The sequence below is a fragment of the Lutra lutra genome, chromosome 16 (genome assembly GCF_902655055.1).
Source record: "Lutra lutra chromosome 16, mLutLut1.2, whole genome shotgun sequence".
Lineage (NCBI taxonomy): Eukaryota > Metazoa > Chordata > Mammalia > Carnivora > Mustelidae > Lutra > Lutra lutra.
Window position 1 is genome coordinate 48,231,303 of NC_062293.1, and position 11,995 is coordinate 48,243,297.

At 41.9% G+C, this 11,995-nt stretch overlaps 1 protein-coding gene and 1 pseudogene across 3 annotated transcripts in view; both read right to left on the minus strand.

Moving 5' to 3' along the window:
- The window catches only part of LOC125086971 (cilia- and flagella-associated protein 251-like), a 39,830-nt pseudogene extending 39,613 nt beyond the window's left edge, over positions 1-217 (minus strand).
- The window catches only part of LOC125086968 (ATP-sensitive inward rectifier potassium channel 12-like), an 874,374-nt gene that overhangs the window by 800,669 nt on the left and 61,710 nt on the right, over positions 1-11,995 (minus strand). The gene's annotated exons all lie outside the window — the stretch shown is intronic.

The following is an 11,995-nucleotide window of genomic DNA, read 5'->3' on the forward strand; positions in this document are numbered from 1 at the left end:
ACCCCAACCCCGACTCACAGAGTGCGCCCTCCAAGGGCCTCAAAGGCCTGGCCCTCCTGCCACCTGGACCCCTCGGTCACCTCCCCAGCTTCCAGTGGCCACTGCTTTCTCCTCCACGTGCTCCCTACCTATGGTTGTCACCCAAGCCCCGCCCCATTGTAACCGCCGCTAGGGCCAGCGGCAGTAAAGCAGGAGGGCCCGCCGGTGGTCACGTGGCCAAGGCTCTGCCTCGCGCTGGCGGGCACGCCCCCTGGCGGTCAGCGTGGGAGAGGCGCCACTGGGGCCCTGTCCTGAAATTAGCCTTCCTCGGTCATTGGTGGCGCCTGCAATTCTGACTTTCTGAAGACTAGGTATGAGCTGTTTGGTAAAATCCTCCTTGTCAAAAGAAAACTAAATTTCCCCGCCTCCTGGCTCCTCCGCGAAATGGCCCCCTTACTGGGGGTGCCGCCCCGTTGGCGGTGCCTGCACCCCCCAGGTCCAGCCCTCATGGCCAAGGGACGTTCTCCTGCTGCAGGCGCCTGAAGTGCGGCAGCGCGAACTCCTGCAGGTCCGCAGGCTGGTGCCTCGCCACGTCCACCGTGAAGCCCTGCAGCAGCTCCGACAGTCCCCTGGGGATCTCCCTGCACATCCTGCCAGCCCCCCAGCGGGCGTCTGGGCGCCGCCCTCGCCGCCTCCCTGACCGGTCTGCAGCCCCGAGGCCCCCAGGCGAGCGCGCTCCAACGGCGCTGGAGACGCTACTCGCTGCTAGCGCGGCGGTCTGGGCCCCGGCGGCCCGGTGGCGCGGGCCGCGGTTCCCGGCGCTCTACTCTGGGGCTCCTGGCGGCGGCCGCGGCCGCTGAGCGAGCGTGGCACGGGAGGGCGGCAGCATCTCTGGCTGCTCTCGCTCCCCCTCTCCTCCCGCCCCTTCTCTCCCCACTCTTCCCACTCTCAACCATTTTTCATTTTTGTTAAAGATTTGTTTGTTGGAGAGAAAGAGCGTGAGTGGGGGAGGCGGGATGAGCAGGGCAAAGAGAGAGTCCTAGTGGACTCTGCACTGAGCCCAGAGCTTGACTCAGGGCTCAATCGCAAGAGCCTGAGATCAGGACCGGAGCCAGAACCACTTCACTGAAGGTGCCGCCCAGGTGACCCTAAGCTGTTGTTTAAAAATTTCTTGAGACTTGTTTTATGGTCTTGAATGTGGTTGACCTCAATGAGTATTTCCTGCATCCTTGGGCATTCTGCATTTGTTGGGCCTTGTGTTCGAGTGCCAAACAGGTCAAGCAGATTGAATGGATTTTTAGGTCTATTTACTTGCCATTTTTCTATCTGCTTGTTCTATTAATTATTGACAGATGAGTGTTGAATTCTCCAAACTGAATTGTGGATTTGTCCATGTCTTTTTTTCAGGATGTTTTTGCTTCATGTATTTTGAAGATGCAGACACCTTTATGATTGCCTTGTCTTTATAAATTGATCCTTTGTTGTTATGAATTGTCTTCTTTCTCTGTTAATTATATTTGTCTTTCTATTGTCTATTGTCAATACCTATTAAATTCAGCCTTTGATGATTAGTATGTGTACAGTATAGCCCTTTTCATAATTTCTCTTTTCACAAAATCTATATTATCCTCTACATCCTATTTAAAGTTTATTTTTCACTGACATATTTAGGTCTTCTATTTAAATAGAATATTAATAGTTAATTCTTAACGTAATTGTTGAAATGTTTAAGTTGAAGTCTACTACCTTGCTAGTCGTATTTTATTTTTCCCATCTGTTCCATCCTCCCTTTTGAACTGCCTTCCTTTAGATGAACTGAGTCATTTGTAGGATGCTATCTTCCTTCTATTATTGGCTGTCACATAGGTAATTCTGACTCTTTCTAAAATTGTTCTTCAACTTGTTGAGGGAATCTGTAGAGTAGCCTTTATTTTAGGGCTCATTGAGTCCTGCTACTAACTCATGATCCTTACTGGGTCTCTACTGAATATCCTGACTTATCCAAAAGAACTCTTCCCTCTGGCTGGTTGGAACTCCAATGACCTCTAGCCTTGTGTGAGTCTTGGGAACCATCTGGTTCAGTTCCATTTACTCTTTGTTAGAACCTGGGGCATTTTCTTATACACGCACTGCTTCATATTTAGCAAGGACTCAAGAGGACTCCAGTGTGTATTTCCAAGAGCTTGTTTTCTCCTTGACTTCCTTCTTTCTGGAACCCATGACCTTTTCATCACTCCAACCTTCCTGAATTCCAATCTCTCTTTCCTCACACCAGTGAGACTCCCATCTTTTCCTTGGAATCTCCTCCATACCTCCACCATCCAGAACTCCTCCAGGTGAAAAGCTGAGTGAATCCTGGGGCTCAGTTTTTTTGTTTGTTTGTTTGCTTGTTTTCCTTTTCACAGGGTTCACAAATGTATGTTCCTTTTCAATGTTTTAAAGAGAGTATATATATATATATATATATATATATACATATTTTTTTCCAATTCCCCATGTGCTTATGGTTGGTTTCCTTTCCTCTAACAAGGTTTGTATTAGTTTCCCAGGGCTGCTATAACAAGATACCACAAATCTAGTGGCTTAAACAACAGAAATGGACAGTCTCACAGTTCTAGATGCTTCAATGTTGTTATGCCATGTTCCTTTTGAAGGTATTAAGGAAGGATCTGTTTCAGGTCTCTCTCCCAGCTTGAAGTATTTCTCTGGCTTTGGGCTTCTTCACATGGCCTTCTCCCTCAGTGCATATCTGTGTATCCCAAGTTTCCCTTCTTATAAGGACACAAGTCCTATTGAATTAGGGGCCCACCCTACTCAAATATGACCTTATCCTAGCTAGTTACATCTCCAGGGACCCTATTTCCAAATAAGGTCACGCTCCCAGGTGCTGGGGTTTAGGACTGGGGTAGTTTATATGTATATATATATATGCTAAAAAAAAATATTTTTGTTTAGAATCTCAGTCGTCCTTCCTTTCATTACAAGGTTATCCGCATGCTTTTGGTGCCTACTGAACAATTCTACCACCTTGACCTCCTAAATCTCCATGAAAGTTACTGTTACCGAAAGTCATATGCCATCTTTTGAAAAACAGTTTGCATCTTTTTGGAGTTTACAGGTTTTTTGGTATTTAATATCTGCTTATGTGCTAATGAAGGTGACTTTCATCCTACTCCTTCCTTCTGAATTTGTTTCTATTTGTTAAAATAAATTCTCTAGTGTTTTAAAAGAAGGATCTATAAAAGCTAAATGGTTATTCTTTGTAAGTCTACATTTATTTTTTCTCATTTTGTATGTACTTTTAGTGACCAGAGATTTGGAGGCTGACAGCATTTATCAGCATTTTAAAGATATAAAGGAAAAAATTTTATTTTTAAAAAGGGATATAAAAAGTGATGAAGCAAAAAAATTGCAAGACAATGGACAAAAATTTAGGGGCTCAGTAATTTCATGAACTGTAAATGGGTTATATACTCTAATGAAAAGATTAAATTTGTTAGATTTCATCAATACACACATAATGATGTGCTGTTTCTAAGAGAAACATAGTAAGCTCACCAATGCAGAAATAAGATTTTGTAATATTGAACACCTAAAATTGAACAACTAATCTACAAACCTAGAAATGGACATCCTAGCCATTATAATAAGTTATGGAGGAAAAGTTAAAGTTATAACAACTGGATAAAATGAGTAAAATTTGTATAGAAAGGTATTCTAAAAGAATGTGCAAAGTATTAGCATCAGTAAGTGAATTAATCAAGGTCCTAGGATATAAGTTAAAAATTAAGAAATATTCATTGGAATTCTGTGAAGTACGAACAAAGGTTGAAAATAATATTTATGAGAGCATCAAAACTAGGACTTAATCTATCCAAAGACTTTATACAGTCTCTACACAGAAAGTCTCCACACAGAAAACCAAAATAATCACTAAGGGGAATTTATGACCTAAAGAAATGGGATGTCAAATACGTTAATATGTTAAATATGTTAATAGACCAGGTTCATAGATTTGATAATCAGTATTGTAAAGTTTCAATTTACCCCAACTTGATTTAGAGATTCAATGCAATCCCAGTTTCATATCTAGCAAGTGCCTGTGTACATTGATAAGCCAATTCTTATATTTCCATGGAAATGAAAAGGACTAGTAATTACCCAGCCAGAGCAACAGTGAGGGAGAAAGAGAGTGAGAGGAGAACCTGATGGGATTGGATTTATTACAAAAAGAGTATTGAAGTGACCAGAGAAAACAAACAAAAAAGGGCAGACTTTGACAAAGCAGTGCTAAACTAGTTGAATAGCCACATGGAACAAAATAGCCTAAAACTCAATTCCAGACTGATGTAGACTAAATACGAAAGAGGACATCACAAATTTTCTAGAAGGTAAAATAGGAAAATATTTTTACGATCTGGGGGAAGGGGCAAAGATTAGTTCAACAAGACACCAAAAACAAGAAAGGTTGGCAAGTTGTACTCTACTCATTAAAAGGTTAAAAAAAAAAAAATCTTGCCCACCAAATGACAAGACTAAAACTGTGAAAGACTATATCAATATACCAACTAAGTAACTGTATACAAAAATATGTAGGATAACTATGAATCAATAAAGAAAGGTAGGTAACTTAAAAACAATGAAAATACTTGAACAGAAATATCCCAAAGAGAAAAAAAAATCAGCCAATAAACACATGAAGATTCATAACATCCTCAGTGATCACAAAAGAGCAAAGGAAAACACAATGTGTTAGTGTTAACACACAGAAGGCAGACCCAAAAAAGTGTTGATTAATCAAACTGATGTAATAGGCAATGGAGTGGGGCACCTGGGTGGCTCCATTGTTAAGCATCTGCTTTCTGCTGGGGTCCTGATGCCAGGGTCTTGGGATCAAGCCCTGCCTGGGGCTCCCTGCTCAGCAGGAAACCTGCTTCTCCCTCTCCCACTTCCCCTGCTTGTGCTCCCTCTCTCACTGTCTCTCTCTTTCTGTCAAATAAATAAATAAATAATTTAAATTAATAAGTAAAAATAAAATGGAGACACATGGGGTACTAATGAACAACAGGAATATTTAGGTTTTTTTAAAAAAAGATTTTATTTATTTCTTTGATAGAGATCAGAAGTAGGCAGAGAAGCAGGCAGAGAGAGAGGGGAAAACGGGCTCCCTGCTGAGCAGAGAGCCAGATGCAGGGCTGGGTCCCAGGACCCTGGGATCATGACCTGAGTAAAGGCAGAGGCTTAACCCACTGAGCCACCCAGGCACCCAGTTTTGTTTGTTTGTTTTGTTATATATATATATATAATTTATATATGGGGTATTTTATATATATATATATTTAATTTCTTTTAATTAATTCATTTAATTTCTTTTCAGTGTAACAGATTGCTTTGTTTATGCTCCACACCCAGTGCTCCAGGCAATACGTGCCCTCCATAATACCCACCACCAGGCTCACCCAACCTCCCACCCCCCTCCCCTTCAAAACCCTCAGATTGTTTTTCAGAGTGTATAGTCTCTCATGGTTCATCTCCCCCTCCAATTTCCCTCAACTGCCTTCTCCTCTCCATCTCCCCGTGTCCTCCATGTTATTTCTTATGCTCCACAAATAAGTGAAACCATATGATACTTGACTGTCTCTGCTTGACTTATTTCACTAAGCATAATCTCTTCCAGTCCTGTCCATGTTGCTACAAAAGTTGGGTATTCATCCTTTCTGATGGAGGCATAATACTCCATAGCGTATATGGACCACATCTTCCTTATCCATTCGTCCGTTGAAGGGCATCTTGGTTCTTCCCACAGCTTGGCGACTGTGGCCATTGCTGCTATGAACATTGGGGTGCAGATGGCCCTTCTTTTCACTACATCTGTATCTTTGGGGTAAATACCCAGTAGTGCAATTGCAGGGTCATAGGGAAGCTCTGTTTTTAATTTCTTAGGGAATCTCCACAATGTTCTCCAAATTGGCTGCACCAACTTGCATTCCCACCAACAGTGTAAGAGGGTTCCCCTTTCTCCACATCCTTTCCAACAAACGTTGTTTCCTGTCTTGCCAATTTTGGTCATTCTAAGTGGTGTAAGGTGGTATCTCAATGTGGTTTTAATTTGAATCTCCCTGATGGCTAGTGATGATGAACATTTTTTCATGTGTCTGATAGCCATTTGTATGTCTTCATTGGAGAATCGTCTGTTCACGTCTTCTGCCCATTTTTGACATGATTATCTGTTGTGGGTGTGTTGAGTTTGAGAAGTTCTTTATAGATCCTTGATATCAGCCTTTTGTCTGTACTGACATTTGCAAATACCTTCTCCCATTCCATAGGTTGCCTCTTTGTTTTGTTGACTGTTTCCTTTGCTGCGCAGAAGCTTTTGATTTGGCAGCATTTTTTAAAGATTTTTATTTATTTATTTGACAGGAAGAGACAACAAGAGAGAGAACACAAGTAGGGGGAGTGGAGTGGGAGAAGGAGGCTTCCTGGCGAGCAGGTAGCACCTAAGATGAAGGCTTGATCCCGGGACCCTGGAATCAAGACCTGAGCCAAAGGCAGAGAGTTAACTACCAAGCCACCAGGCACCTCAAGACAGCCATTTTTAATTATGTATTTAAGAAAATGGTTGTGTCTGTAACTGATAGATTTTCTTCTCAATTGGAGGTGAAAACAAACCAAAAAAGACACCATTTTTCTTGGTAACTATTCCAGTCTCCACCTCATCCAAAGCATGTTGAAACAACAACTTTATCAGAAACCCATGTTCACACTTGTTAAATGAAATATCATTTATGGGACCTCAAATGTGAAAATATCTACATGACATAAAAGAGTTAATAACTGGTTTTTAAGAAATGCCACCTCACAGGCTTAAAAGTGGGTTATTTCAACCTGGTTTTCATTTTTGTTGTTGTTGTTTTGTTTGTTTAGTATAAAATCTATTCCCTTAACTTTATAGATCCTTCTTGAGTTCATGGTTTATTCCTGGTTTAATCTGCAGAATTTGGGGTCCTTTTAATAATGTGATCTTGGGGTCCTTTAAAATAATATGATCACAGCAAAAAGTAAAGTACCATCTTATGCATTGGTCACTGACAACTTTTTTTTTTTTAAGATTTTTTTATTTATTTGTCAGAGAGAGAGTGAGAGAGAGCGAGCACAGGCAGACAGAATGGAGGCAGAGGCAGAGGGAGAAGCAGGCTCCCCACCGAGCAAGGAGCCCGATGTGGGACTCGATCCCAGGATGCTGGGATCATGACCTGAGCTGAAGGCAGCTGCTTAACCAACTGAGCCACCCAGGCATCCCAGTTTTGTTTTTTTTTTTAAGATTTTTTTTTTAATTTATTTCACAGATCACAAGTAGGCAGAGAGGCAGGCAGAGAGAGACAGGAGGAGGCAGGCTCCCTGCTGAGCAGAGAGCCCGATGAGGGACTCGATCCCAGGACCCTGAGATCATGACCTGAGCCGAAGGCAGAGGCTTTAACCACTGAGCCACCCAGGTGCCCGGTCACTGGCAACTTTTGAGGATACTGATATACTTTTTAATATCAGACATAAAGGAGAGGGACTAAAATTTTGGGATTACTAGGTAATGGGGTTGTGAACAGAATTGTTCACTGAGTGACTGCTATCTACACTAACATTTAGTCACTTTTTGGAAAATGTATTAGAGGCTATGATAAATGTGTTACATTTATTATTAGTGCATTGGCTTTTTACAAGATCCTAAAATGAGCTTCCTCATTTTAGAAGTGATAAGATCACAGCTCATAAGATGAGGAGCTAAAGGGCCCTAAAAGACGGTCTAGTAATGAATTATATATAAATTAGAGAGTAAAGTATCCACACAGCTAGAAATGGTCAGATCAAGTAAAATTTGTCTCTCAATCTACTGTGTTTCCCTACAAATGGGTTTTCTTACAATGTCAATGTCAGACTATTGACCATGTAAACTTTTTTCCCCCAGTTTTATCATTTTGATAATTCTTCTGGAAAAATGCAAACTGCGTAAAGGATGTGCAACTTTGTTAAGACACTAGTTAAGGCAGAATTGGAATATGTGAATCCTGATTCTCAGGGGATTGTCTCATCATTTGACCGCATACGTTCATGATCCAATTTTAGAAACTTGGCCAATTCAAGTTAAAACATTCCAGTTTGCTAATCACCCTCCAAGAATGACTGCCCAAGAGGTGGGAGAACATATGTTGGTGACTGATTCAGCCTTATCTTGCTCCAAATACATTTTACTATAAGCAAAATAATTTATGTGTAACGATTACAAGGATTCCAACCACTATTTTCAGAACAGCTTTTCTTCCACTAAATGTCAGGAATTTAATCATGTACTTTATCAAAATTACATGTCACTGGCACAGAGCTAATCTCACTTTGTAAACTCACTTGTCATACAGTTTGCAGGTTTGAGGTACTCTGAGTGTAGCCTGTGCAATCAAATAAATTAACTTGCATTTTTAAATGCACTTTATGTTTAATTTTCTTCATGTTAATAATATTGTATTTCCTTATGGCTGATGTACCACGGGCAGTAGAGATATTACTGGGTTTTATGAATATTTAACAAAGAATAGCTCTTTTTGGATGATGTCGTCTCTTTTCAATCCAAAGCTTCTTGTTTGGAAATTTGTAGAAGTTTTAAATAGGTGTTTTATACTGATTATAAGCATCTTAATGTTTGAAGGGAACTTAAGAGAGTCCTATTCCCTTTTGGATACAAGACATGATATTTTCCCCTCATTTTTTAATAGAATTGCCAAGTGTAGAAAGGTCAGATGAGTTGTCTAAATTCATACAAGAAGTGTTAGTCACAGAAGGGAGATAAGCATGCAGTTTTTCTGTTTTCTTGTATATTTATTTTTTTTAATATTTTATTTATTTATTTGACAGAGAGTGATCACAGGTAGACAGACAGGCAGGCAGAGAGAGAGGAGGAAGCAGGCTCCCCGCAGAGCAGAGAGCACGACATGGGGCTCGATCCCAGGACCCTGGGATCATGACCCGAGCACAAGGCAGAGGCTTTTAACCCACTGAGCCACCCAAGCACACTAATACTATACAACTTTTATAGTCTTTTTTTCCAAGAAAATATTCACTTTTTTGAAAGAACTCATAAGTTTTGTTTTTGCTTTTTTTGATTTAGTTGTTAAATTTCCAAAGCAACATATATAATTAAAAATGGATGTTCATGGACTAAAATATCTGGAGAGTTAAGACAATATTTAAACTAATATTGTCTGCATATCCCTGTGTTTTAAATATCACTGATAACCAAATAAGGTTATATTTACGTTTACAATATGTTATAAGCATGCTACAAAAAGAAAGTTATTGAAAACTCAGAAAATTACATCAAGTTTATTCACTGTTCTAGGTTGTTGGGTTTTTTTTTTTACATTCTTTAGGTTATTACTTTGCTTTCTATTTCTGTGAAATAGAAATATAACAGAATATAACAGAAATATTTGTTCTGTGTCTCCATTTCAGGCACAGAAGTAAAAACCTCTGTAATTTCCAATGAGGATAGTAATAAAGGTTTCTTTTGTTATGTTAATGAAGTGGCTTTGGGCCCTCACCTAGGAACTGGGGCTGGTTGGCAGTGGGGTCAACTTGTGATTAGAGGCATGGACCCTTGAGCCCCACCAGCCAGACCTCTGCGGAGAGAAGACAGCTGGACATGAAGATCAACAGAAAATAGTCAATAATGTAATCAATCATGCCTGTGAAATGAAACCTTCATAAAACAATATTTCACATAACATCGTGCATTTGTAAACCAGGCTTTGATTTTAGACTTTCTGTTTTAGCCAAACTAGCAAAAAGGGTGAGGTTTTTGTTTTGTTTTTGTACATTCTCCTATTTGGAATCATAAGGGTTCTGTGCCCAATTCCACCACGGGTGTGGGAGGGTGTTCCACTCACCAACAATTCTCTGACACCAGCTAGGTGTGCTACAATGTAACTCAAATCTGACACTATCTATGTGGATGTAGATACCTGGAGAGAGCAGGGGCTCCGTCCCACAAAACTGTCCCCCCAACCTCTGCCCCACCGCACACATATTACACACTTCAGACAAGAGTCACAAATCCGGGTTGTCACCTGTGCCTCCGACCAAACTATTCTAGGAATTATAGCCATTACTGTTACCGCTACCACTGTGGGAATGGCCTTGCATCAGACCGTACAAACCACACAATTTGTGCAAAAATGGCACGAGAATGCTAGCAAGGCTTGGAATCGACAAACAGCCCTAGATCAAAGATTTCATGAAAGAGTCTCTGATTTAGAAGAAGCCGGAATATATACAGGAGAGAAGATCTTCCAAACATAAGGCTTCACCTTCTGTGTGATTAGAATGTTTCTTCCTTCTGTGTTACTCCTACACCTATAATGAATCAGAAATACCGCGGAACAAGATTTCGCCATATTACTAGTCATTATGGCAGTAATTTAACTGCGGATATTAAACAGCTTTGAGATTCTATTCAGGGCATTCCTCACGATCCTTACAATCAGTTCCAAGACTGAGTTTCACACAAAGGATTAATGATATCCTGTCTGATGTAAACCCCTTTGCTTGGATCCAAAAACTGGTCTTGGCATTGTAGGTGGAATGATGACACTTTTTATTGCTATAATCTTTTTATGTTTAGTCCTCAGATGCTCACGAAAATCTTTCTGACGACTAATGGTTCAAGAACTTGAAAAATGGATGTTGCTGCTTCTGCATTAACGAAAAGGGGGAAGCGGAACCATCCCTCAGAATGATAGGCTGTTTAAAATATCACTAATGAGAAATTGTACTGGTCACGCAAGCATGCTTGACGATGACCTTGAGAAGACCTGTACTAGCAGCAGGCCTCTGGAGAGGAGGATACACGTCCTTGAAGCCCAGCAGCTGGGGCTGCCCTGGGCGCTCAGGGTGGAACATCACGTGTTTCCCTTTTCCGTTGTCTCCCTGCCTCATGAAAGTCTGCTGTTAGAATAATCCCTTTATGTACCCTTGCTCAACCAAAAATTCCATGCTGCTGGGCCAGGCACACCCTACTCTGTTTACCTACAAGACTATGGTCGACGTAGGACTCCCATTCCTTCTGGTTGACCTACAAGACCTCCTCCTTTGTTGGTTGTGATCTTGTATCTAATAAATACGGGACTGAGGAGTTTTTTGGGGTGACAGTCCTTTCAGCTGTCGTCCCTGCTCCCTCCCTCTCCCAGGTGACTTGTTTGTTCCTCATTCTTCTCCTGAGTGCCATCAGGAAGCAGCCCCCAAATGCCTGGCAGAGAGAAGAGATGCAGGAGAGAGGCTTGGTGCTTGTGTGAAGTGGGATGTCACTCAGCGCTCAGGGAGCTGTCACACCCTCAAGGCAAAGCTGTCCTCCTGTGCCCTGAGCCACAATCTTTGATGCCAGACCCATACTCTAGGCCAGAGTGTCTTTACATTGCCCTAGGGCTGCGAAGCAAGAAGATTCCGTGGGGCCCCCAGTGGGAGAGAAGCAGCGCTTCAAATAGGCAAGGGTGAGTCTCCCCACTTTGCCCTCCCCAGGCCAGTGTTCTCCCAGGCCCATCCCCGAAATGGAAAACCTACTCTCACTCTTCAAGGGCCTGTCCTTCTAGCCCTACCCGCTCTGCTGGGCCATGGGAACCTGGAAACGATGGCGTCTGGCTTCCCATGCCAGCACCTATTCGACTCCCAACTTTTGCACACTTGACCCACAGAAGAGACTCAGGAGAGCTATGCAGAGAAACTAGAACAAGGCTTTAATTAATGAAATGAACACTACCTAAAGGTTCTACGAAGAACATGGGGAGAGGGGAGGGGAAACCTGTGGGCAGCGGCAGGAGTCCCAGGAGCTGTGGGACTGGAGGCCAAAGGGACACGGATCTCCGTGTACTGTCCCAAGGCCCATGGCCCCTGGGAACACAGACGAGGCCTCAGGCCCCCACCTTCCTTCAAAATGGTGGGTCAGGGATTGGAAGTTTCCCCAATGTTGGCTGGCAGC